Genomic DNA, 24,207 nt, shown 5'->3' with positions numbered 1-24,207 from the left:
GATACCTATGATGTGACAACCGCATTCCAAGACAAACACTACCTGAGAATTTCTTATGTCCACCAGGTCCCAACGCAACCCTTGTCGGTTATAAGGTTATAAGGCGGTATTAATTGGTTCATCCCTAAACTGGTTTCTTATTTTAAAGCATGATTTTTTTTTAAATTTTGGGCAGTTGGGCCTTTACAGATAGGGTTTCTTACCCCATTCCCGGCCTAACATGCATAAAACTGCATTATTAGCACTTATTTCAGTCATAGCGACTGCATTTCCGGCCCACTTCCAAACCAGTTCCCGGCCTAAGCAAAATTTCGCTCAATCTCTCAACATCTTACTCTCATTCTGTCTCGGGACGGTAGAAAATGCGACGTAAACAAAAATATGCACGTTCAACGCCATGATGCCAGATGGTATTATTTATAATATTTTTTATTTAGTTGAAAAGATATATTCACTCATGCAAATTACTTCCAATCGCTCAAAAACTATATTTTTCCACTTTTTGAAATCAAGAGAATTATAAATAACATGATAGCGTCAACGTATTTGATAGTTTTCCTATGAACGATGAAGGAATTTTTTCCATACTAAAAAATACTCCCTGCCTTTTGGTAGCACGGTGCGGCTAGTAGTTCTTATGCCGAGGTGAATTTTTGTTCGGTTTGAGAATACATTTTTAAATGTATTCTAATATGTTTATATTAGTTCTTGTGAAACGAACAAATAGAAAAGATTAAAGTGTGTGAGCTTAGAATTATCCCGCTCGGAAATTTGTTCTAGACATCTCCGCGATATCTCTGAGACAAAAAGTTGAGTCTCCTAGATATTTTTCTTCGATATCTAGAACCTGTCACACCTCAAATCCGCCTCAAATGCAACAACCGTTTGCACCGGTGTCTACCTCAAATTTTAGACGAGTAAACCGTTTGAACCGAAAGGGATTTGACATATCGGTTCTCTTAGATAACGCGGAGATATCTAGAAGACATGGGTACCACAGTTCTCCTAGATTTTTACTAGAAATTATGGAGATATGGATACCTCGATTCTTCTTATTATTTTTTTTACTAATGTTTACATTATATTTCGAATTTGATAAAAAAATATATTTCTAAATGATTTTTTTTCTTTACATTTATTAATAATCTCGGTTTTTATTGCGCACCCGCATTTGGAAATCGCCAATTACATATATACGATGGCCAATAAGTGGTTATCCGGCGGAGTTGTTTGATGATCTATAAAATATTCCCAAGTGTAGTGGGACGGAATGGCATACGGAGTCACGTCATCGCGATTTCAGGTATCATCGCCGATTGGATTGTGTCGGAGAACGTCTCGTCCCAATGAAATCGACGTGTGGTCACTTGGGTCACGATCATCACGGGATGTGTCCGCCCACGTGTATCCAGGGATTTCCCCTTCGGTTTTGGGGTCGCCTCAGATGGTATTTACCGCCAGATGTCGCAAACCGGATTTCCACCGGGATGCAATTCTGCAAATTAGGATAAAAAAAGGTTAAAACTAAAGTTTCTGAAACACCTGGAGGAGACTCTTTTGGAATTCTCTCGCATTAATAAAATAATTCTTTAGGAATTCTAAATTCTTTCTATTGTAAGATAATTTCTCTCGTAAATAAAGGCAGGATACTATCTGAATTCCTTGAGAAATTCTCTCTGAATTCCTTATGTTATTCTTTTGGACTTACTAAAGTTATTCTTTCAATGTTTTTTTTTTCGTGAAATTGGTTTTGAATTCCTGGAGAATTGTTTCGAGAATGCTGGATGCACTTCTTCAGGAATCCAAGACGAATTCCTTCGGAAATGCCGATCGGACTTCTTAGGAAATCCTGAATGATTTCTGTAGTAAATCTTGGGAAAACTCCTTCGGAAATACGAGAAGGATTCCTTTGATAATTCTGATCAGTTCCTTCGGGAATCCTGGGCGTAACTTTGGTTGGGTTGCCTTGGAAATACTGGGCAGATGCTATAATAAATCCTAAAAAAATCTTCCGAGCATACCGGCTTCCAGGAATCCAGTAAGTGATTTCTTCGTCGGTCCAGTAAGGACTCAACGGAATCCACTAATCCAGTGAATTTCTTTTACCAGTGGATTTCAGGAATTCATTAGGATTCCTTTGACGATCTAATATTTAATGATTCCTTTGGGAATTCAGTGATGATTTTTCAGGAGGGTCCAGTAACGATTTCTGCAAGGATTCAATAGGGATTGTTTTGACGATCCGTCGAGGTTACGGTAACGAATCCTTTGGGAATCCAGTAGATTTTCTTTCAACTATCCTGTAATCTCGCCTGTAATGATAATTTTGGAAATTTGACGATCCAATGATGATTCCTTTAGGAATTCAGTGGGAACTCTTTTTGAATCAAGTTTTTTTTTTAATATAAGAGGGATTATTTCGGGAATCAAGTAGGGATTACTCCGGGAAAGCAGTATTGATTCCATAAAGAATTCAATGGGAACTCATTTGGGAATCCAGTAAGGGTTTCTTCGGGATTTCAGCTGGGTTTCCTTCGGGGATCCAGTAGGAATTCATTCGGGTTCTAGCAACTATTCCCTTGGAAATTTAGTTGGGATTACTCCGGGATCCTGTCGTAGAGAATCCTTTGGTAATTCAAGGGAACTCCTCCAGGAAACCATATTCTTCCGGAGATCCAGTAGAGATTTCAGCAGAGTTCCTTTTGAGATTGATGAACAGAATGCTTGTGGATCCAATAGCGATTTGGTCGGGAATCCATTGGAGATTCCTTTGGGAATCAAGTAGAGATTCCTTGGGGATCTGGTGACGGTTGCTTCGGGATTGCTAGTTGGGATTCCTTCGATGATCGAGTAAAAAATCCTTCGGAGTTACAGTAACGTTTCTTTCGGGAATCCAGTATGGATTCCCTCCAGTAAAGCCCCAAACTCAATACAACGGAACGGCGACGGAAACGGCAAATTTGACAAAAAATATATGGGCTAACTGTCAAGTTTTCCGTTTCCGTCGCCGTTCCGTCGTATTGCGTTTGGGGCTTAACAACTCCTTTTGAAATTTAGAGGAGATTCCTTCGGAAATCTACTAGCGATTTCTTCAGGATCGCGTAGAAATTCCTTGTGAGGATGCAGTAGAGAACTATATATGGAATGGAGTTCCTGTAGAAGCTAGCGAAGGAATTCCTTGAGGAACTTCCGATGGAATGACCGGAGAAACATTAGGAGAAAATCCTGGAGAAACTTCCAAAAAAATTCCTGAAGGAACTTGCGAAAAATTCCCGTAAGAACTTGCGATGGAATGCTTGAACTTCCGGAGGATTTACTAGAGAAACTTCCGGAGGAATTCCTGGAAGAACTTTCGAAGGACTTCGTGTACGAATTTTCGAAGGAATTCCTGGAGGAACTTCTGAAGGAATTCCAAGAGCAACTTTCGAGGGAAATCCTGAAATAATTTCCGAAGTAATTCCCGGACGAACCATCGATGGAATGCAGGAACATTCGAAGAAATGCCAAGAGGATCTCAAGAAATAATTTCTGGAGGAACTTTAGCAAGAAGCTTACGAAGAAATGCCCGGAGAATCCAGAAAGAATTACTGGAACAACTTTAAGAGGAACTTCAGAAGGAACTCCTGGAGAAACGTCCGAAGGAATTCCTTAAGGAATTTCCGAATGAATTCCTTAAGGAATTTCCGAATGAATTCCTTATGGAATTTCTGAATGAATTCCTGAAAGAACTTGCCAAGAAATTCCCCGTGGAACTTCCGATGGAATGCCAGGAGGAACATTAGGAGAAATTCATGGAGAAACTAACGGAGAAATTCCTGGAGGAACTTACAAAGAAATCTCTGAGGATCTTCAGGAAGAATTACTGATGGAATTTCCGGAGGAATTCCTTGAGAAACTTCCTAAAAATTCATGGAGCAACTTCCAGATGAAATTCTGGAAGAACTTGCGAAGGAATTTCCGAAGGCATTCCTGGAGGAACTTCCAAAAAAAATGCCTAAAGAAATTTCAGGAGGAACTTTCGAAAAAAATTCTGGAGGAACTTTCGAAGGAATCCCTGGAAAAAACTTACAAAGAAATGCTCGGAGGATCTTCAGGAAAGATTACTGAAGAAACTTTCGAAGAAATTCCTGGAGGAACTTCCGATGGAAACCCTGGAGGAACTTCCGAAGAAAATCCTGGAGGAACTTTCTATAAAATGGAGGAACTTACGAAGAAATACCAAGAGGATCTTAAGGAAGAATTTCTGGAGGAACTTCCGAAGAAATTCCTGGATGAATTTCCGAGAGGAATTGCTGGTAGAGCTTTTGAAAGGAATTCCTGGAATTCCTGGAGGATCTTCCAAACGAATTCCAGGAAGGAATTAATCTTAAGGAAGATTTTCTGGAGCAGCTTTAGAAAGAAGCTTACGAAGAAAGGCCCGAAGAATAAGAAATACTTGAAAATTTTTAGGAGGAATTCTTGGAGGAACTTCCGAAGGAATTCCCTGAGGAATATTGGAAGGAATTCCTGGATAAACTAACGGAGGATTTTTGGGGGAACTTACAAAGAAATGGTCTGAGGATCTTCAGGAAGAATTACTGAATGAATTCCTGGAGGAACTTTCGGAGGAATTCCTGAAAGAACTTGCCAAGGAATTCCTGGAGGAAATGCCGATGGAATGCCCGGAGGAACATTAGAAGGAATTCCTGGGGAAACTAACGGAGGAATTTTTGAAGGAACTTACAAAGAAACGCTCTGAGGATCTTTAGGAAGAATTACCTAAGGAATTCCTGGAGGAACACCTTGAGAAACTTCCCAAGAAATTCCTTGAGAAACTTCCCAAGGAATTCCTGGAGGAACTTCCGGATGAATTCCATGAAGAAATTGCGAAAGAATTCCTGAAGAAACTTCCGAAGAAATTCCTGGAGGAACTTACGAAGCAATTCCTGATGGAACTTCCAGCAATGCCTGGAATTCCTGGAGGAACAATCCCGAAGAAATTCCTGGAGGAACTTTTAAAGGAATTCCTGGCGGAACTTGCGCAGGAATTCCTGGAGGAACTTGCGCAAGAATTCCTGGACGAACTTCCGAAAAAATGCCTGAAGGATTTTCCGGAGAAATTTCAGGTGGAATTCCTGAAGGAACTTTCGATGGGATTCCCGGAGGAACTTTCTATGAAATGGAGGAATATACGAAGAAATGCCAAGTGGATCTTAAGAAAGAGTTTCTGGAGGAACTTTAGAAAGAAGTTTACGGAGAAATGCCCGGAGGATCATCAGGAAGAATTGCTGGAAAAACTTTAAGATGCATTCCTGAGAGAGCTTCCGAAGAAAAGCCTGAAGGAGCGGGGAAAATTTGTTAGAATTCCAATAGAAACTAACGGAGGAACTCTTGAAGGAACTTACAAAAAAATGCCCTGAGAATCTTCAGGAAGAATTACTGAAGGAAGTGGAAGAACTTGCAAAGGAATTCCTGAAGCGATTTCAAAGCTGTTTCTGGAGGAACTTCCGAAGCAATCCCTGGAGGACCTTCCGAATGAATGCCTGAAGAAACTTCCGGAGGAGCTCCTGAAAGAACTTCCGAAGCAATTCCTAGAGAAACTTCCGAAGGGATTCCTGATGGAACTTCCGAAGAAATTCCTGAAGTGAAAGAACTTATGAAGGAATTCCTGGAAGAAGTTCCGATGGAATGTCCAGAGCAACATTAGGAGGAAATCCTGGAACTTGCGCAGAAATTCCTGGAGGAACATCCGAAGGAATTTCTGAAGAACTTCCAAAGCAATTTCTGGAGGAACTTTCGAAGGAATTCTTGGTGGAGCATCCGAAGGAATTTCTGGAGAAACTTCCGAAGAAAGGCCCGAAGGATCTACAGGAGGAATTACTGGAAAAAATTTAAAATGAATTCCTGGAGGAACTTCCGAAGGAATTCCTGGAGAAATTTGCAAAGGAATTTCTGGAGGAACTTCCGGAGAAATTCCTGGATGAACTTCCGAAAGGGATTCTTGGAGGAGCTTCTGAAAGAAATTCCAGGATGAACTTCCGAAGCAATCCCTGAAGGAACTTTCGAAAGGAATTCTTGGGAGAACTTACAATGGAATTCCTGGAGGAACTTCCGAAGAAAAGCCTGGAGGAACTTCCGAAGCAATTCCTGGAGGAGCTTTCGAAGGAATTCCAAGAGGAACTTACGAAGGAATTCCTAGAAGAACTTCCGAAGGAATTCCTGGAGGAACTTTCTATGAAATGGAGGAATATACGAAGAAATGCCAAGTGGATCTTAAGAAAGAGTTTCTGGAGGAACTTTAGAAAGAAGCTTACGGAGAAATGCCCGGAGGATCATCAGGAAGAATTGCTGGAAAAACTTTAAGATGAATTCCTGAGAGAGCTTCCGAAGAAAAGCCTGAAGGAGCGGGGAAAATTTGTTAGAATTCCAGTAGAAACTAACGGAGGAATTTTTGAAGGAACTTACAAAAAAATGCTCTGAGAATCTTCAGGAAGAATTACTGAAGGAAGTGGAAGAACTTGCAAAGGAATTCCTGAAGCGATTTCTAAAGCTATTCCTGGAGGAACTTCCGAAGCAATCCCTGGAGGAACTTCCGAATGAATGCCTGAAGAAACTTCAGGAGGAACTTCCGAAGAAATGCATAGAGGATCTTCAGGAAGAATTACTAGAGAAACTTCAGGAGGAATTCCAGGAGGAACTTTCGTTGGAATTCCTGTAGGAACTTCCGGAGGAATTTCTGAAGGAACCTCCGAAAAAATGCCTGAAGTAACTTCAGGATGAGTTCTCAGAAGAATTCCTGGATGGACTTTAGAACGAATCCCTGAAGGAACTTCCAAAGAAATGCCCGGAGGATCATCAGGAAAAACTTGGAGAGGAATTCCTGGAGGAACTTTCGAAGAAAAGCCTGAAGGAAATTCCGAAGGAATTTCTGAAAGAATTTCTGAAATAGCTTTCGAAGGAATTTCTAAAAGAACTTGCCAAGCTTACGAAAAAATGCCCTAATGATCATTAGGAAGAATAACTTGAAAATACTAGGAGAGATCGACTATGATGGTGATATTTGAGGTTATGGCTTTCAGTCTTCTTATGCTCAAAAACGGGTTTTACGTTTTTATCCGACGTTTCGGTTACATATATTGTACCTTTATCAAGGAGTTAACTAAGTCCCGTTTTATTGTTACATTGTCTTAGCTTAGAACGTTTTGTCACAACGTTCTATGCTAAATGGAACAATAAAACGGGACTCTAGTTAACTCCTTCGGTAAAGGCTGCGAAATTGAATTTATCCGGGCACCAGGAACTATCGTGTAGTACGTTTTTGAGCAGGCGCTAAAACGTACTGAAAGCCATAACCTCAAATAACTTGAAAATATTTAGGAGGAATTCCAGGAAGAACTTCCGAAGAAATTCCTGAAGGACCTTCCGAAGGATTTCCTGGAAGAACTTGCCAAGGAATTCCTGGAGGAACTTCTGAAAGAATTCCTGGATGAACTTCCAAAAGAATAACTGGAAGGAATTAATCTTAAGGATCTTAAGGAAGAATTTCTGGAGGAACTTTAGAAAGAAGCTGACGAAGAAAGGCATGAAGGATCATCAAGAAGAATTACTTGAAAATAGGAGGAATTCCTGGAGGAACTTCCGAAGGAATTCCTGAAAGAACTTGCCAAGGAATTCCTGGAGGAGCATTAGGAGGAATTCCTGGGGAAACTAACGGAGGAATTTTTGGAGAAACTTACAAAGGAATTCTCTGAGGATCTTTGAGAAGAATTACTGAAGGAATTCCTTGAGAAACTTCCCGAGGAATTTCTGGAGGAACTTCTAGATGAATTGCTGGAATAACTTGCGAAGGAATTTCCGAAGCAATCCCTGGAGGAACTTCCGAATAAATTCCTGGAAGAACTTTCGAAGGAATTACTGGTGGAACTTCCGAAGCAATTCCTGAAGGAACTTCCGAAGCAATCCCTGGAGGAACTTCCGAAAGAATTCCTGAAGGAACTTTCGAAGGGTTTTCCTGGAAAAACTTCCGAAAGAATTTCTAAAGGAACTTGCGCAGGAATTCCTGGAGGAACTTCCAGAGGAATTTTTGGATGAGCTTAAGAAAAAATGCTCGAAGAATTCTTAAGAAGAATTACTGGAAAAACTTGAGGAGGAATTTCCGATGGAATGCCCGGAGGAACATTAGGAGGAATTCTTGTAGAAACTGACGGAGGAATTTTTGAAGGAACTTACAAAGAAATGCTTTAAGGATCTTCAGGAAGAATTACTGGAGAAACTTCTATAGGAATTCCTAGAGAAACATCCAGATGAATTCCTGGAAGAACTTGCAAAGGAATTCCTGATGGAATTTCCGAAGCTATTTCTGGAGGAACTTCCGAAGAAATGCCTGAAAGAACTTCAGGAGGGACTTCCGGAAGAATTCCTGGAGGAACTTTCGAATGAATCCCTGGAAGAATATTCGAATAAATGCCGGAGGATCTTCAAGAAGAATTACTGGAGAAACTTTAGGAGGAATTCCTGGAGGAACTTTCGATGGAATTCCCGGAAGAACTTCCGAATAAATTCCTGGAGGAACTTACGAAGGAAATCCTTAAGGAATTGTCTATAGAATGGAGGAACTTACGAAGAAATGCCAGGAAGAATTTCTGGAGGATCTTTAGAAAGAAGCTTACGAAGAAATGCCCGGAGGATCTTTATAGTCTATTCAGATTACGACCTCTGAAACGACGACTTCTGAGAGGAATTCCTGAGAGAACTTCCAAAGGAATTCGTGGAGGAACTTCCGAAGAAATGCCCGAAGGAATTCAGAAGGAATTCCTGGAGAAGCTTCCAAAACAATTCCCTCCTAAGGAAATTCTGGAGAAACTGCTGGGATAATTCCTGGAAGAACTTACGAAGGAATTCCTGAAGGGACTTCCGAAGAAATGCCCAGAGGAAATTTAGCAGGAATTCCTGGAGAAACTTCCAGAGAAATTCCTAGAAGAACTAGAATTCCCGGATGAACTTCCCGAGCAATTACTAGATGAACTTCAAGAGGAGCTTTCGGAAGAATTACTGAAAGAACTTTTGGAATTCTCTACAGAATCTTTTATGAATTCCCGAAGGAATCCCTTTTGCATTAACGGAGGATTGTCTATCGTATTCCCGAAGGAATCCTGCCGCATTGTAGAAGAAATCCTTAACGCATTCCTGAAGGAGTCTTTATTGCATTCACGATGGAATCTTGATCGCATTCCCGAAACAATCTAAATTATATTCCCAAATGAATATCCACAATGTGTATCGCGTTCCTGAAGGAATCTCTATCATATTCCAAAAAGAATCTCCATCGCATTCCCCAAGAAAACTCAATGGCACTTCCTAAGGAATCCCTATTGCATTTTTAAATAAATCTCGATATAATTCTTTCTGGATTCTTAAAGAATTGGCTCCCTTTTGCTGGAGCTCTAAAGGAATCTCATTTGGTTTCTCAAAAGAATCTCTTTCAGATTCCCAAAGAACTCCCTTCTAGAAAGAATCGCTGTTGAATTCCAGAAGGAATCCCTGGTGCATTTCATTTGGTTTGCCGAAGGAATATTACTGGAATCTTCAAGAAACTTTTTTTGGAGTCTCAAAGGAATTCTTTTGGGTTACAAAAGGAATCGCTATTGAATTTCTAAGGGAATCTCTACCGGATTCCTGAATGAACCTCTGCTGGATTCTCGAAGGAATCGCTATCAAATTTCTAAAGGAATCCTTTCTGAACTCCCTAAGAATCCCTACTGGGACAGAAGCTATGACATAGAAACTTACAGGTTTTACTCTACTAGATTTCAGTACTAATGCTGATCAAATTTGAGGGTTGCTTCTAGATTTTATGATTTTTTACATACTTACATGACGGATACCTACAGGACCATAACACCAATATCTTGTAAGTACCCATATTTGAAACTGTGAGCTGCTGATTTTACCATGAACTCAACTATACATTACTATTCTTGCACATATATCCGAATCTATGATTCAATCGTGCAATCATGAAATCTCGACCGCTGTATTATTTTTATAATCCGTATCTATTCGACAATCTTGATTAAAGTGAGCTTCAGATTTAGAATGTTCTTATTGTGCATGGCTCTGTAGTATATTTTTTTCTAATAGTTGTGGAAGTTTGTACGTCAGATAAAAAAGTATACCTACCTGGTTCAAATCAAATAGTTCCACTATGCCTCACTATGACACTGTCCGTTGCCTCAAGACTGCGACCGAACTCCAGCGTAATTGTTGTCTGGCCCCATTGGAAGCAAGAAGCGCTAGTCCGATTATATGTAATGCATATCAGAAAGCAAGGTGGAGAATCGCATTCTGTCCGAATCCAAGTAATCCTGACCGACAGCTTCATAAATATATATGCTATAGTCCCATGTTACGCTGCTCAGAACCGTGTTGTCAGACATTCACGTCAATCGGCAAGCATTGATCGGAACTTTCCTAACCGTCCTTTTCTGCTGATATATTCCTTACCGAAGGTGGAGTACATTTTACATAGCACCAGCTGTTTTCTTGCCGAACGGTTTATAACTGTTGAATGGCAGAAAATTAAAAAAAGATCGTTAGAATAGCGGTTACTATTTTAATGAGTATAAACCGTTAGGATTAGGGGATTAGGTATTGATTCAGACTACGAGTTTTATCATTTGATAACGGTTATCTTTATGTAAATGCTCACAAATCAAATTTTCGCTGTTAATATTTGTGACATTACATCAAGCGATAAAACTCGAAGTCTATCGCGTAAACAGTTCTTTTAAGAAACATTTTTTTTCACTTACCTGTATCACAGCCTGTATGGAACTCAGTTCGCCCTATCTCCGCCGGCTTTCAAGGTACACCCGGAAATGATGATATGAAGAAATCGACGAAGAGGATGACGCCATTGAAGGCGGCTCAGGCTTCCACTACTATTTATGCTGGTACCGGAACTGAAAACGACTAGACAAAGCAGTCTCGTACCGTAGCAATTGACAAGGAGCTCTTATTTTCAAGGAACCTTTCGAGGGCAATGACATCTTCCTTGCTGGTGGCCGGGTTCACGGTATAATTTTTCCACGTGCCGCAACGCCATCGATCTTTTCCGCTGACCACTTACACTGCCATTGCCCCCTCCGCCAAAACGCACGAGTCGAATCCGTCGAATCCCGTAATTATTTTTAACAGTTCTTACTAAATAAACTGGTTACCACGCAACCACTGAGCATGAACAATTTTCGAGATAAATAATTTCTCAGCTGCTTTTCCGATCTGAATTCGGGAGTAGAAAATTGGCGACTGCAAAAGGCGCGAGACAATATCTCAGATCTATACTAAACAGCTAAACCGGCTAAACCGATTCAACAGTGAGTATGTAGGAGGTAAACAAATACACTCGAAAAAATCAAGGGGAATTATACATTTGGTTTGGGTCCAAACTTATTTTGAAACTTGGCTAAGGTGGTTTGCGTCCTATTCAGGTAGATTCCTGTTCGCTTTTAGACATCCTTCCGTGCGGGATTGTGTGGTGATTAACAGCTTCAAGGAATGATTGTATCAAGAACTGTGACGATTTTCAGGTAGGTGTTTATATGAAAATACCGTTTTGTAAAAGTGAAAAGATTCACTCCGGCTCAGTGGTGTAGCAACAGAGAGCGAATGTTCGGAATCTACATTTTTATTTTCTATAATTGGACCAATTAGGAGTGAAATAAATGGTTGAAAAATATTGAGTATTGTGCGAAATAAATGGGAGACTTTTTTAAAATTATCAATCATAAACCTACGGCTTCCAAAAAGTATAAATCCTTAGTTTTCTGTGCAGTGAGCCGGGAATCGGGTCCATAGGCCCAAGTAGTGATTTACCCTATTTAATAAAAAATATATCCTACTGGTATTTGAAAGGTCAAGAGTATAATCTATATCTATATACATAAAAATGAATCAGTGATGAACTCTAGTAATAAGAAAAATCATTTTGATAAAGTTAAAATAAACAGATGAATCCACCTAGCGGCGATGATGCCTTTCTCACATAGGGAAGGTCAAAAAAGCACTTGTTGCATTAATTATTATGTACTGCCACCATTAATGAAAAATGGGAATTTGGAAAAAAATACGCATTGCCACCATTCATGAAAAATCCTTGGGAAAAAACAACGATTTTTCAATAATTCCGAAATGCAATGTCCGATCGGTCTAATTTTCAATAGCAGTAAACAATGGGACCGCTTTTCCCGTCGAATGCAACTTGTTGCGAGTAAATCGGGCAATGCTTAGTTCCAAAAAGTGTGTCTACAAAATGTGTACACATACACACATACAGGCATCACCTTGGTTCGTCGAGCTAAGTCGATTGGTATATAACACTATGAGTCTCCGGACCTTCTATCAAAAGTTCATTTTTGGAATAATCCTAAAGCCTTTCAGTACGAGAAAGGCAAAAACATAAAAATTAAATTTCTTTTCGCGACCCCTCCCTGCCTTAGAAGTGAAACTCAATTTTTTACATAACTCGGGCACTTCTTCTTCATCTTCTTATTGGCATTACATCATGAGGCTAACACGATGATACTTTTATGTCCAGGCAAGCCGAGACAATTTCCAATCCGAAAATTGCCTAGACTGGCACCGGGAATCGAACCCAACTACCCTCAGCATGGTCTTGTTTTGTAGCCGCGCGTCTTACCGCACGGCTAAGGAGGGCCCCCACTTGGGAACTAATCAAGCAAATGCAACCAAATTCGGCATGTGCGAGGCTTTGAAGGCAAGAAATATTCCTGTGGTAGTTTGACTTCCCTTTCTTCTCTATTAGGGGTGAGCGGCTTTCATACAGATAGAACAAAAATTTCAGCGTACATCAAAAGCTAAACAAGCAAATGGAACCAAATTATGCATATGAAAGTTTTTGAAGGCAAGATACGTTTCTGAGGCGAATCAAGACCCCTCCCCGATTTGAAAGTGGGGAGGAGGCTCACATACAAATGAGATTCAATAATTCGAATCAAGCAAATGAACCCGATTTGGCATGTGGAAAAAACAGAAGTTTTGCGCCCCTTCTGCGTAATTCATCGTCTCTCTCGAGATGAAGGTTTCTCAAGGGACAACTGAAATCGTATCGCAGAGTAAACGACAATTAATTTTGAACGAGACGAAGTTCGACGGGTCATCTAGTAAAAAATGAAGAAAAAACTAAAAAAATCCCCGGATCTGTTAAAGAATGTTGTTTGATTCAATCACCACGGGTTTTCATCTCGTTGATCACCGAGAAAAGCCAATCGAGTAGAGTGGGGCAAGAGTGCGCGTAGGGTAAGAGTACGTTTTCGATTTTTTTAAGTAATAAAAAAGATAAACTAGCAGGTATTGATAGGTATTCTGACCAACTATTTTCATATGTAATTGTAAACGATTTGAATAAACAACAAGGGAGACATGAAGATACATTTTTGGTCATTTTGCTAAAAATAATTGTGTTTTCGCAACTAGTATTCCATTCCCACATATACATTGAATCAGGTGAACATTATACCATTTCGATAACCTATTGTATAGAGTATTTTATGGTGCAGAACATTAATTCGGTTGGTTTTCCAAGAGGTCAAAACCATAAACTGAATTATTTTGGGGCTGTGGGGTAAAAATACGCAGGAACGGGTGGGGCAAGAGTACGCATGTGAACCTTTAAGTTCTGTTGTCAAACTCGTATCTCCGGCCGAAATAAGATTACTTCCAAAGCGGATCACAACAAAGAAAAAGGGACAGAAATCGAAAATTATCACAAGTCCTGTAGGAAGGTGTCCGCTACCAAATATTTTTTCGGTTAAGGTGCTTATTTTCGAGATATTAAACAATAAGTGCCTTTCGCCATACTGATTTCCAAAAGTTAACTCCTAGTGTGCCGCTGTAAACACGCTCAAAGCAGGCAATAACAGTTCAATGATTCCAAGATTTGTTCGTTTTAGGATCCTTCCGAACTCCCAATTACAAAAGTGTTGAACTATATCGAAAACTTACAAGAATTTCTCACAGAATATTGCTGCTCCAAATAAAAACTGAAGTAAGCTCGGATTTCAATGTTTTTTCAAATATGCTTTAAATCCTATTTCCAGAATTGTAAAAACAAAGAAAAAAAAAATGAAAAAAATCTCGTAAAATCTCAAACATTAGTGTAAAAATTAGGATACTTTAAGTAGTAGCTCAGTCGTGTATGACATTTTACGAAGCCCCAGTTCTTTAGTTTTTTTGCCCCTTTGGATTGCTATGATCGGGGTGGGTTTTTGAAAATTGACAAGTGATTATGCCGGAAGAACTAGTCTACTTTGACCAAATGAACACCTGACTGTGGGAATCAGCTAACATAATCCTCTTGAAAACTTTCAGTCACATAGGTCAAAGTCTAGTCAAAATGTAAATTTGAATAAGTCAGTATTGTTTGTATGTACGTTAGGCGTTGATTATTTATTGAGTCACTCTATTATTGTGAGTTGTATAATTAATGTAAAACACTACTTGTCTTCTATATTTTAGATCTGTTATTGTCATTGTGTTATTGTCATAGTGGATTTAGTCATTGTTAGATGCAGTATGTAAAAAACTACAAAAGAATTGTTGAGTATTGCCTTACAAATCCTATGTCCTTCCTCTATATATCAATATCTGCTTTCTCCTTTTATCAATCTCTTTTTTCTTTTATATCTCAATCTCTACTTTTTTCTTCTGTCTTTCTTCTATCTCAGATTTTCAATTTAATATTTTTCTATCCAATAGTACAGTAAACTTCTACCTTGGCTACTCTAAACAATTTCTCAAACAAAAATAAAAAAAAATCTGTATAATTACTGAATCTAAAATGTTCAATATTATTATTTCATTTTATGATCAATCTAATTTTTTTAATCCTACGTTTTTTCTTGGCTGATTTCTGGTTTGCTATGATGTTAAGACTTATCATCAGAACCAATACAAAGTTTATGCAAGAAATATTCATTGTTATGGAGAAACATAAATTCAGATTCCTATCATTAAGCTATTTTCTATTCATTTAATTGCATAATGCATCGACATTACTATTTTGAATTTTCCAACCTGATGTAAATCCTGATAAGTCTAAATAGTTCTCCACTCCCAATTGAAAACATTCTGAAAATTGAATGTCTCTAAAATACAAAGTAGACTTCTCAATTTCAATCTATATTACAACCTATCCTATCCTACCTATGACCATGCGTTGGCTTCGCTACTTCCAGTTGACGAGAAATTGATTAATTTCCCGACCCCTTGGAGAGTGCTAATGAGCCCTAGCGGATCCTCCATTTAATGAGCTATACCTGATAAGTATGTCAGGACATACGATCAGGGGCTTAGTCTGCAAAGCAGTCGATCCACTGTGAATCGTTAGAGGCGCACTGAAGTGCTCTAAATGTGATATGATACACAGATGAATATTATCTTCAGTACCGTCAACCCCCATGACCTTAGCTAGGGTTAAAAAACTCTCATAATTATATAGATTACATTTAAATTTCCTTATTATAGACCACTTAATATCAGCAAATCTTCTTCATTTCTACGTTTATTAAACGAGGGATTTTTTTCTCGGCTCTCCCGTCCGCTCTCAGATGTTTTTCATTTAAATTGTAATTAATTGCATAGCCAAGCAAGCCTTTGGCACAGCAGAGTGCGATTGATTCGCATTCTATACCAGCCTGTTGTTGGGGGCATGGAGTGCGATCCTCTCGTTTAATAAACAATGTGCACTCGCTTGACTGTGGAATACAACAGTAAAGCACATGTGGAGATTGGACAAATCAAGCATCCAAAAGATATTCAATTTGCAAAAAAGAGAGCTAACCGTGGTGGAGGTTGGTACTCGGATTCTGATGGCTTTTCTGCAAAACGCGACCTTTAAGTGGTCTTGTTGTGTAGGGGTTATCACGCCTATCTAGAGAGTAGGAGGTTGAGGGTTCGAGTCCCTCAAAGACATGTGGATTCTTTTTCGCAAATTTCAAATAAATTTGTCCATTTCGAAACATGTGCTGTGCATATGCACAGCCAAGATATTTAACAAAAAAACAATTAAATTGTGTTTTTATTTACATGGAGTGTGAGCCGACCCTTTATTCCAACGTTTTCGAAGCTTTCCGCTATCATACAAAAATAAATAAATAATATCCTAATAATATATAATAAAGCTGATTTAGAAAACCTCGTGCATAAATCATTAAATAAATTAAATACACTCAAACTAGTCAATTAAAGGAATCCTTAGTCTGCACCAATATTTTTCTATAATTAGCACAATTAATATGAAAATTGGACACGTATTTATTCAATCATACCATTACGCAAATTTAGTTTAATTGTTCGCATATTGAAAGATGTTACCAACATGACAAATGTGCAGCAAAAGCATAAAAAGAACTTTGGGATCCCGTATGTGTGCAGTGCTTTATATCGCCTTAGAATATTATCCCTCGTCAGCTGGGGCCACCTCAATTTGGGAGATTTGTGCCATCGACTGTATTGCTCAATTTTGTTGGACTATATAGGTGAAATAGGCTGAAACTGAAATCATGTTACCAGGTGACTGTGGCTTTCGTCCAAATATGGACAACTAATATTTTTTTGTATCAAAAACTACATCAACAATCGGCTACTTCTGAAACCGTGCAGCAGACGATCAATACCCTGTTGCGGTTTGGTAAATATAATCGCTTACTGCGTGCTGCCGTCTTGGGCAAATATGGGTATTAATCACAGTTTTTACCAAAGCCCAACTTAATAGCCTTATTATTATTATTTATTCAGACTAAGGCCGAAGTGGCCTGTGCGGTATATATATAAGAGTCTTCTCCATTCGGCTCGGTCCATGGCTACACGTCGCCAACCACGCAGTCTACGGAGGGTCCGCAAGTCATCTTCCACCTGATCGATCCACCTTGCCCGCTGCGCACCTCGCCTTCTTGTGCCCGTCGGATCGTTGTCGAGAACCATTTTCACCGGGTTACTGTCCGACATTCTGGCTACGTGCCCGGCCCACCGCAGTCGTCCGATTTTGCGGTGTGAACGATGGATGGTTCTCCCAGCAGCTCATGCAACTCGTGGTTCATTCGCCTCCTCCACGTACCGTCCGCCATCTGCACCCCACCATAGATGGTACGCAGCACTTTCCTTTAGAAAACTCCATGTTCGCGTTGGTCCTCCACGAGCATTGTCCAGGTCTCGTGTCCGTAGAGGACTACCGATCTAATGAGCGTTTTGTAGATTGCCAGTTTGGTACGGTGGCGAACTCTATTCGATTCAAAAGTACATACGATTTCCAGCCACTATGCGTCTCCGAATTTCTCTGCTAGTATCTTTTCGGCAGTCACCAGTGAGCCCAAGTACACAAATTCTTCTACCACCTCGATTTCGTCACCACCGATGTAAACTCGCGGTGGGTGGCTCACATTGTCTTCTCTTGAACCTCTTCCTATCATGTACTTCGTCTTCGACGTGTTGATAGTTGACTTAATAGCCTTTCTATAATGAAAATTCATTTACAAACTTGACGCCAATATGAGGCTTTGTTATCAGTTGCTCGAATTGACAAAAGAAGGAGATAAGGCCGATAAAAATATTCAAAAACAATTATGTCTCCCTCCTATGGAGTTTTTTTGCCCAAAAATATTAATTTGAGGGGGCTAAAACAGAACATTCTGCAACAAATCTAATTTATCCGCTATAGAGTAGAGTGGGGTAAGAGTACGCACTTAATTTTCAATTGAGCATGTAACCCTTATGAAGCAAGCTTCTGTATATCATATCAATGTCGACGATTCGTATACTCTTCCCATATGTGGAAAAAATATTGAAATTGTAGTATTTTTTTCAGTAGAAGCCTTATTGCAAGGCATGTGAAAAACGCACTCTTACCCCACCGGTGGGGTAACTCCATGTAAATAAAAACACAATTTAATTGTTTTTTTGTTAAATATCTTGGCTGTGCATATGCACAGCACATGTTTCGAAATAGACAAATTTATTTGAAATTTGCGAAAAAGAATCCACGTGTCTTGGAGGGACTCGAACCCTCAACCTCCTACTCTCTAGATAGGCGTGATAACCCCTACACAATAAGACCACTTAAAGGTCGCGTTTTTCGGAAAAGCCATCAGAATCCGAGTACCAACCTCCACCGCGGTTAGCTCTCTTTTTTTGCAAATTGAATATCTTTCGGATGCTTGATTTGTCCAATCTCCACATGTGCTTTACTGTTGTATATCCACAGTCAAGCGAGTGCACATTGTTTATTAAACGAAAGGATCTTACCATTATTATTAAATAACTCAGATGTAATTCATAAAAAGGAAGTTAACAAAAAAACCTGATTAATCACCTTAGCCGTAATGTTGTCTTTCTCGTGCATTATAAGAAAATGTATTTTGGTCATGAATTTTGAGCCCATAGTCCGATCTAGCCCAATTTTGATATGAAACAATGGAACAACATTCTCTGACTTATGAAACTCGTTGCGAGTAAATCGGTTTAGGATAAGTGCTTTCAAAAGAGTTAAGATCATTTTTTCTCACACACATACAGACATTTACACACACGTGCACACAGACATCACCTTTATTCTGTTTGAACTGAGTCGATCGGTATACAATACTATGGGTGTCCGGGCATTCTTTTAAATGTTTATGGAGCGATCATATAGCTTCTACTTATACTTTGTATACGAAAAAGGCATAAATGGGCAATTTTTCAAATTCATGTACTCACAAAATGTCGACTTTGGGCAAAATTTTATTCATGGTCCTCAACGCTTAAGTGTTCAACAGTGTAGTGCATGATGTTTTACTGCGGGGTACCAAGCTGTTTTGTTCGTTAATTATTGCGTAAAATATGCTTTTACAAAACTACATTCTGGAAAAGCTATTATTACATTATCAAGCCTATTGCGTAGATCTGTTCAAGAGCTTTATAACGATATATAAATATGTTATTTTTAAGACGGAAATATAGTAAAGCAGCCCGTTTTCCCAAAACACGTAAAAATGTCATTTTTAGGGGGGCTTGTTTGAGCGCCGCACACCCCCCCCCCCCTTCCCCTTTTTGGCAGCAGGAACCATGTCCAAGGGCTTGACGACCCATCCCCAGCTGTCTGTGAGTCAGGGGGTTCTGCCTAGGAGGTGGTGGGGTTAACAGGGTCGGTTAACATACGCATGGTCGGTAGTGTTGGAATGACTGAAGTCTGGTGAGGCCTGGCAGGAGTGTCGGGGGGCAGATACCTCTGCGGCACCTCAGAAGTAGGGGACACGAAAGTCTTGCTGCGTCTGGCAAGAGTGTCGGGGGTTGATGCTTCTGCGGCACCTCAGAAATCGGAGACATGAAAGGGTTTGCCTCGTAGCTGAGGTAGGAGCGGCAGGATGGGGAGACCACCACACTGGCTGAGGACTATCTGAGATTCGAAATGTCAATAGGTGGGTGCTACCTGCAAAGTACCCGTTCTCGGAACCTATTGGCCGTATCAAAGCCCGGGTAGGTGAGTGTTAGGCACGCGTGACGTGCCGGGTGCTCCATGCCCAAACGATGCACAGGAGGTGCACAGAGTGGATAAAAATGGGAGATGGGGGTATTACAACCCCCACTGAGTGAGTGACTGAATGTCAGGAGAGTGGTGCACAAGTGGTGCAAGCCATTGGAACTGAATGTATGAGCGAGGACACAAGTCAGACTCGCATGGTACGTATGGTCAGAGTGGCTGCTTAGGCAGTAGTGTGATCCGGCTGCCAGGGACGGATTGAGTGGAGTCTCGCTAGGCCTGGCAGAAGTGTCGGGGGCAGATACCTCTGCGGCACCTCAGAAGTAGGGGACACGAAAGTCTCGCTATGACTGGCAGGAGTGTCGGGGGGTTGATGCTTCTGCGGCACCTCAGAAATAGGAGACATGAAAGGGTCTGCCTCGTAACTGAGGTAGGAGCGGCATAGGAGCCACCAACCTAGGGTCGCCTCCGGCTTGGTAGACAAATGGTGCCATTCTGTTGCAGGACGGGGTGAGCACCATACTGAGTGAGGACTGTCTATGTTGTGAGATGGCGGCATGGGGTACCCCCTGCAGGGTACCTGTCGTTACCCTTGCAGCCATTCAAGCAGGTGAGTGTTGGGGCACATGTGGTGCCAGTATGTCTTGTGCAAGTGTGTTGCATGGGGAAGGTCGAAGAGTTGAGGCGCATACGTGCACTTGTGTACGTCATGGAGGGGGCGTAATGCCCAATAGTCATCCCCCGAAGTATTGCCTTATTGCGGGCCAGGGGAATGACTGGAGAGGAAGGAGTTGGTTTTAGTGGGTCGGGAGTGGTGATCCTATTCCCACACTACCTAGGTTCGCCTCCACAGGTGTCTAATTGCAAATTTCCATCAAAAAAAAAAGGAAAAAAACCCAGATTAATCCACCTAGCAGTGATAGTGCCTTTCTCGTTTCTTGTGAGTGAGTAATTTCTTCCCACTTTTGGTATGAAAAAAAGTATTTTGGCCACAACTTCTGAGCCCATAGTCCGATCCGGCCAATTTTAATAGGAAACAATGGGACATGATTCTGCGTCGAATGTTGCGAGTAAATCAGCCGAGAGTAAGTGCCTAAATAGAGGAAAAGAATTTTTCTTGTAAAAACTGGCCATAACTCCGAAGCCCATAGTCCGACTGGGCCGGTTTTTGATACGAAACAATGGGACAAGATTCCGCGTCAAATGCAACTTGTTGCGAGCAAATCGGTTGAGGATAAATGCCTAAGAATTGAAATGGTTAAGGATAAGTGCCTGAAAAATCAGGGAGATTATTTTGCGCACACATACACACACAGACATCACTTTAATTCGTCGAGCTGAGTCGATCGGTATATAACACTATGAGTCTACGGGCCTCCTATAAAAAGTTTGTTTTTGGAGAAAACATATAGCCTTTAAGTATACTTTGTATACAAGAAAAGCAAAAACAATTTTGGTCATTTTGGTCCGATCGGGTCAATTTTCAACAGGAAACAATGGGACAGGATTCTGCGTCGAATGCAACTGTTGCGAGCAAATCAGTTGAGAATAAATTCCCAAAAAGTGAGCTAGACTTTTTAAAAAGATTTTTATGAAAAAAAAGTATTTTAGCCATAACTTCTAAGCCCATAGTCCGATCAGGTCAGTTTTCAATTGGAAATAATGGGACAGGATTTTGCGTCAATTGCAACTTGTTGCGAGCAAATCGGTTGAAAATAAGTGCCAAAAAAGTGAACTAGACTTTTTAATGTGCTTTTTTATGAAAAAAAGTATTTTGGCCATAACTTCTAAGCCCATAGTTCGATCGGGTCAATTTTCAATAGGAAACAATGGGACAGGTTCTTGCGTCGATTGCATTTTTGTTGCAAGCAAATCGGTTGAGAATAAGTGCCTAAAAAGTGAGCTAAACTTTTTAATGTGCTTTTTTATGAAAAAAAGTATTTTGGCCATAACTTCTAAGCCCATAGTCCGATCAGGTCAGTTTTCAATAGGAAATATTGAGACAGGTTCTTGCGTCGATTGCATTTTGTTGCAAGCAAATCGGTGGAAAATAAGTGCCCAAAAAGTGAGCTAGACTTTTTAATGTGCTTTTTTATGAAAAAAAGTATTTTGGCCATAACTTCTAAGCCCATAGTCCGATCGGGTCAGTTTTCAATAGGAAATAATGGGACAGTATTCTGCGTCGAATGCAACTTATTGCGAGCAAATCAGTGGAGAATAAGTTCCCAAAAAGTGAGCTAGACTTTTTAATGTGCATTTTAATGAAAAAAAGTATTTTGGCCATAACTTCTAAGCCCATAGTCCGATCGGGTCAAGTCCGATCGGGTCAAGCTAGACTTTTTGCGCACACACACACACATACACACACACAGACATCACTCCAATTCGTCGAGCTGAGTCGATCGGTATATAACACTATGGGTCTCCGGGCCTCCTATAAAAAGTTCGTTTTTGGAGCGAACATATAGCCTTTACGTATACTTTGTATACGAGAAAGGCAAAAATGTGTTTTGGTCATAACTTCTAAGCCCATAGTCCGATCGGGTCAGTTTTCAATAGGAAACAATGGGACAGTATTCTGCGTCGAATGCAACTTGTTGGGAGCAAATCGGTTGAGAATAAGTTCCCAAAAAGTGAGCTAGACTTTTTAATGTGCATTTTTATGAAAAAAAGTATTTTGGCCATAACTTCTAAGCCCATAGTCCGATCGGGTCAATTTTCAATAGGAAACAATGGGACAGGTTCTTGCGTCGATTGCATTTTGTTGCAAGCAAATCGGTTGAGAATAAGTGCCTAAAAAGTGAGCTAAACTTTTTAATGTGCTTTTTTATGAAAAAAAGTATTTTGGCCATAACTTCTAAGCCCATAGTCCGATCGGGTCAGTTTTCAATAGGAAATAATGGGACAGTATTCTGCGTCGAATGCAACTTATTGCGAGCAAATCGGTGGAGAATAAGTTCCCAAAAAGTGAGCTAGACTTTTTAATGTGCATTTTTATGAAAAAAAGTATTTTGGCCATAACTTCTAAGCCCATAGTCCGATCGGGTCAGTTTTCAATAGGAAATAATGGGACAGTATTCTGCGTCGAATGCAACTTATTGCGAGCAAATCGGTGGAGAATAAGTTCCCAAAAAGTGAGCTAGACTTTTTAATGTGCATTTTTATGAAAAAAAGTATTTTGGCCATAACTTCTAAGCCCATAGTCCGATCGGGTCAATTTTCAATAGGAAACAATGGGACAGGATTCTGCGTCGAATGCAACTTATTGCGAGCAAATCGGTTGAGGATAAGTGCCCAAAAAGTGAGCTAGACTTTTTGCGCACACACACACATACACACACACATACACACACAGACATCACTCCAATTCGTCGAGCTGAGTCGATCGGTATATAACACTATGGGTCTCCGGGCCTCCTATAAAAAGTTCGTTTTTGGAGCGAACATATAGCCTTTACGTATACTTTGTATACGAGAAAGGCAAAAAGACGCTCCTGATTATAAAAATATTGGTTTTAAACTGTGTATTCATCACATTCTTCACGCCTCAAACGATTACAAAACGATTACAATTAAAACTGGAATACATGTTCTCTGTTCTAAGGAGACGTTTTCAGGGAGTAGGATTGTTATTTGTTGAAGGGTGAGAAGTGTTTTGTTTTCCAGGAATCGAGTAGTTGTTCGCCAAGTGAACGCACAGAATGATTTAAATGAATTAAGATGGCAGAAGAAAGATAAAATAATTAAAATAAAATGAAAAAAATAAAGAAAGAAGAAATGAAATATTGAGGAAGCGAAAAAACAATTTTTAAGGGCTTTTCGTTTATTTAAATTTTGAACATTATGCATCGCATCACTGTTTTTATCTTAGTACAAAATATATCATTTATAGAACATAAATTTGTCACCAAGAGTATTTTTAATGAAAATACGAGCATGTATCTCCTTCGTTATACATATTCTATATCGTATCAGATTATTAAAGGATATTATTTTATTAAGGGAACTCTTGCTTACAGATATGTGGCCGACCTGTATCCATCCATGTTTTCGTCGGGGGTCTGATGTTTTGGTTGTGTTGTCGTAGTACAGATGCAGTCTCTTTTCATCTGCTTTTCGTTTATGAAAGTGTCAGTGTGGATCGCACCTATCTCTTTTCTTCCCATGATTATCCTTATGGCTGTCAGTGCGGAATTTTCAATGTTGACTACGAAACAAACTGTGGTGGAGGTATACAAGTGTCAGTCCCGTGGTTTTCGTACATCTATTGCTGTCGATATTTGATGGTCTGTATGTTAATCGGCACACGCTATCCAGTAGGGTGGTTCAAAAAATCGATTTTGCTTCACACCCGAGCAGGAGCGACGACCTCGATAACAGAAATTGGTATGAACTATCCTTGCATAAGTGGTAAAATACCAAACAATAATACCAAAAATCAATATGCGAAATAATTTAGGTTTGTCTGTGCTTTGGGCATAACATGTTTAGGTATTTCAATACCAAATGAATAATAATTTGTGATGCGTTTGGTATCGTAATAACAGAGCATGTTATGCCTGAAATATTGCGTATTATTGCTCTCTTCATTGGCATTACATCCCCCACTGGGACATTGCCGCCTCGCAGCTTAATGTTCATTAAGCACTTCCACAGTTATTAACTTTGAGGTTTCTAAGCCAAGTTACCATTTC

General features: G+C 39.9%; 2 protein-coding genes and 1 long non-coding RNA gene across 3 annotated transcripts in view; 1 reads left to right on the top strand and 2 right to left on the bottom strand.

Moving 5' to 3' along the window:
- The window catches only part of LOC134202871 (uncharacterized), a 156,539-nt gene that overhangs the window by 68,480 nt on the left and 63,852 nt on the right, over nt 1-24,207 (top strand). The window lies entirely within an intron of this gene.
- Nucleotides 1-24,207, bottom strand: part of LOC134202872 (probable cytochrome P450 304a1) — a 35,732-nt gene that overhangs the window by 4,290 nt on the left and 7,235 nt on the right. The window lies entirely within an intron of this gene.
- LOC134202873 (uncharacterized) lies at nt 615-11,892 on the bottom strand. Its single transcript, XR_009977366.1, has 3 exons — nt 10,791-11,892; nt 10,159-10,539; nt 615-1,495 (listed from the first exon to the last, which is right to left on the bottom strand). It is a non-coding gene; the product is annotated as an uncharacterized LOC134202873 (long non-coding RNA).

This window comes from Armigeres subalbatus, unplaced genomic scaffold (genome assembly GCF_024139115.2).
Source record: "Armigeres subalbatus isolate Guangzhou_Male unplaced genomic scaffold, GZ_Asu_2 Contig149, whole genome shotgun sequence".
Lineage (NCBI taxonomy): Eukaryota > Metazoa > Arthropoda > Insecta > Diptera > Culicidae > Armigeres > Armigeres subalbatus.
The sequence above is the reverse complement of the archived record's forward strand: the minus strand, read 5'-3'. Positions and strand labels throughout refer to the sequence as shown.